At 37.9% G+C, this 3915-nt stretch overlaps 1 pseudogene; it reads right to left on the bottom strand.

The window, feature by feature from the left end:
- Positions 1-502: 502 nt before the first annotated feature.
- LOC133076364 (polypeptide N-acetylgalactosaminyltransferase 11-like) lies at positions 503-2265 on the bottom strand (annotated as a pseudogene).
- Positions 2266-3915: the final 1650 nt, after the last annotated feature.

The raw sequence follows: 3915 nt of genomic DNA, 5'->3' as shown, positions 1-3915 counted from the left end.
AATGAACTTATCTACGAAACAGAAATAGAGGTACAGATGTAGAAAACAAACTTATGGTTACCTGGAGTAGGAGAAGGTAAAGGAGGGGAGGGATAAATTGGAAGATTGGGATTAACATTACACACTACTATATATAAAATAGATAACTAATAAGGACCTACTGTATAGCGCAGGGAACTCTACTCAGTACTCTGTAATGGTCTATATGGGAAAATAATCTAAAAAAGAGTGGAGATATATATATATATATATATATATATGTATAACAGATTCACTTTGCTAAAAAAGAGTGGATATATATATATATATATATATATATATATATATATATATATGTATAACAGATTCACTTTGCTGTACACCTGAAATTAACATAACATTGTAAATCAACTATACCCCAATAAAAATTTTTTAAAAATTTCCAGCACATAGTATGAGGTAACCAAGTCCTGACTTACATCAGACTCTCCTCAGGTCTCCTCTGGTTTCCTCTGGTTCTTCTCTAGGCTAAGCAACAGTTTCTTAACTGCTTTTTCTCACACTTATTTTGTCCACTTTCAAATTGTCCTTGTGTTGATATCTACATTTCTGGGTAAGTATGTTCCAGATATCTTTTAAATAATTTACAGCTCAATTTTTTTCTCAATTCAACACACTCATGGTTATTTCCATAGCTGTTGGTCCTCAGATCACGTCTTAAGGAAATATAATACTTTTTATATTTATTCAACCAAACATGTGCCAACCTGAAGGAGTTATGTGTCTTAGTGTCCTAGCCTTCAGGAGAGCCATATGATTACCTTTTTCAGAAAACATCTCTTATTATAGAGCAAGGGATAATAAAGAGCTTATCTGTACACATTCAGATCCTAAATGATATTTCCACATTTTCTCCTTCCAGGAAATCCATGTCACTGTCACACTGTCCAATTCATTGCAGTAGCATCTGTTCCTGGCAAACAATTCTCCAGCTGTTGTAAGTGAATTTATTGATGCAGTAGCTCCTTCTGGCCTTCGTAGCTCAGAAATGGGAACAAGATCCCTCTTGAAGTGTGTCCCCCAGCTGAATCCTTCCTGTATCATAGAGGACAGTGAGCCATTGGTGAGTGCATCCACACTGATGATAATCACTGGGCAAGCCATGGTCTGCTGGTCCTCCTGGATAACAGCCAGCAAAGGCTGCAGCTGTATCACATTCACCTCATAGTTGCACTCCAGAAACACCAGAAGTTCTCTTAGACCATGGGCTGCTCCAATCATTCTTCCTCCAATTAATCCCTCACACTTGTATTTCTTATTTTGGACATATTCATCTAGCTCTCCATTTAGATCACCAAAGTCACTATCATTATCCACAAAGATGATTTCATGGAGAAGATGTGCTGGTGTGCCATCTATGACTCTGTGCATTGTCCTGAGCAAGGCCAACAAAGCTTCATTATAGAAACAAATAACAACACTAGTGGCTTAGTGTCTCTTTGACTAGACAACCCAAACCAGTCAGACAAGACTTTTTTTACATGCTTCACTCCTCGTATCTGACAAATCTCCATGATTGCCCAAGTAGTTACTAATAATCATATAAAGGCATGTTTCTGATAGTCTAAGTATCACAATTCCTGATCACTCTCATTAAAAATCATATCCAGTTCAGAAGAGAATTTCACATTGCCTTCTTCTGGATCTTCAATATGATTATCTATCATATCACAATTTTGTTTGCATTTAATTATGACTCTAATACCAGACTTGGAGTGAAACAGGGATAGAATTTGGGGGGGGGGAGTGATACAAGGGGCCTATACCCCTTGATGGACACACTCTTAAGCAGCTGAGTCACCTCACTGAAGATGAAATAAACAAAAAGAAAAACTGTACAGGACACAGACATAAAAAGGCACCCAACAGAAATATCAGACTGTGACACTTCCTACTATTGACCTAGCAGAGCTGAAAGGCCTTTTTCAATTTCCTGGAGCAGGAGCTGTGAGCCAGAAGCTGGTGATGGAGGCTGAGTGTAGACTACTGAGAGTGAAAAACTTCAGGATGTAGCCTGAGGGGGTTGGGTGTAAAGCCCACAGAACTTCAGGGGGTGCTTTCTGTAGGCTTTACTTCCAGGTTCTCCATCAGGGTGAAGATCCTGGAAAGATACACTCGTGACTCCCAAACTAGGGCTGTGTCATTCTCCTTCCTCTCTGTAGCAGCTGTCACAGCTGTTGTGGCCCCAGCCAGGCAGCACTGGGCTGCCTTGAAGCCCAGCATCATGCAGGCAAGGACATGGTGGCAGCCATCAGCCCACCCAGGCCCTGGGGCCTCACACCCCAACTCTCATCTTTTTTTTTCCCCCAAAGAGATTAGCAGTCAGGCTCTTAAAATTAAGCAGGAATTAAGAACATGTCTTGGGGAACAGCAAGGAAGAAATTTGCACACTTCCACTCCTCTCTTGATCCCATTTTGAACTGAACCAGGGGTTATTTGAAATAGAAAAGATAGAGCCAAGATCTACGTGGAAGCTAGAAGAAGGAGAATAAGGAAAATGAAAAGTAACAATGTTCCATTGGTAACTGGCTATCGGGTTTTTTTTGTTTGTTTGTTTGTTTGTTTTTAAGAAGCTGAAAATCTCCCTTTTGAAAGATTTTGTACAGTTTAGTTTCTGTCTTCTAGCATGGAGACTGGTATTCTCCTTGGGGGCACACAGCTCCTTTGATGCCCATGACTGCATTAATATAACTTTCTTATGCAGAAGTAAGGCATTTTGTCTAAGCATGTGGCACACTGACTAGAAGATAGAAGATGCTCAATAAACAATTTATTGAAGTAAATTGAATAGTAAGTTTTTGCTTTATTTTGAGACTCCTTTAACACTTTATTTGTGTAGGCTATACAAAGTAGCAATTGAAAAATGTAAAAATATTATTATCTACCTCACAGAGTTGTTGGTAGAGTAAAGAAGCTAATATTTAGAGTGACTTAGTTCATCCTTAGCATACAGTAAGATCTCAGTTAATGCTCAGTTAATGATCTCAGTTATTACTATTGTTGAGCTGTTATCAGTAATGAACACAAATGGTACTTGTGTGTATATGCATGCATTTAGGTTTCTATATGTGTACATTCATAAGTGTGTGTGTTTTTATATACTATAATATCATGTTTTATGTGTATCTCTAAATTCACTTAAAATGATTTCTTACTTTATTTTTGAAATCTAAATTCACATATATTTTTAAGACCATGTACATTATTACTGCTTAATGTGCTTTTAGGGAATTTTGAAAGAGCTATTCTAATCTTTATAGCTTTCAATATTTTTAAACCTATTTTCAAAATGTGGAATTATCCTCTTGAGTGTATGAGAAAAAGTTCAGTTTCCAAAATTGAAAGAATGTGTGTCATTTCTACATAGAGCAGTGGCACAGGTGAATTTTACAGGAATGGGGAAGATTAACTAGGAACTCAGTACGATGTAAAGGCATCTGAGAAGCAGTAGGAGATAATACTTGACCTTCTGAGGCTTCTCAGGGGATTGAAGTTAAAGCAACTCCAGGTGGTCTTCAGAATCACTTGACATTTCCTGTAAGTGATGGGCCAAACAAGAAAAAGCCAGAGAAAGTCAGAGTTACAATAAAGTTCCATTTCACCAATTTATTGAACATATTTATTTAAAGTATCTCTTTGGCTGTACAGTTAGTATATCTAAAATGCCTCTCCATACTCATCACAGCAACCAACATGGTGCTTGTAAGTATCAAAGTTCATCCTCAGGTCTTGCCCTCCCCTCCAGGCTCTCAGTCAATTCCAGAGTTTCAGCAATTCCATCTGTGTTGATTACCTAAAACCATGTTGCCAACCCCAATATTTTTCCTGAGATCGAGATCCATATGTTTAACACCTGCTTTATATCTGCATTTGAGT

The sequence above is a fragment of the Eubalaena glacialis genome, chromosome 16 (assembly GCF_028564815.1).
Source record: "Eubalaena glacialis isolate mEubGla1 chromosome 16, mEubGla1.1.hap2.+ XY, whole genome shotgun sequence".
Classification (NCBI taxonomy): Eukaryota; Metazoa; Chordata; class Mammalia; order Artiodactyla; family Balaenidae; genus Eubalaena; species Eubalaena glacialis.
The sequence above is the reverse complement of the archived record's forward strand: the minus strand, read 5'-3'. Positions and strand labels throughout refer to the sequence as shown.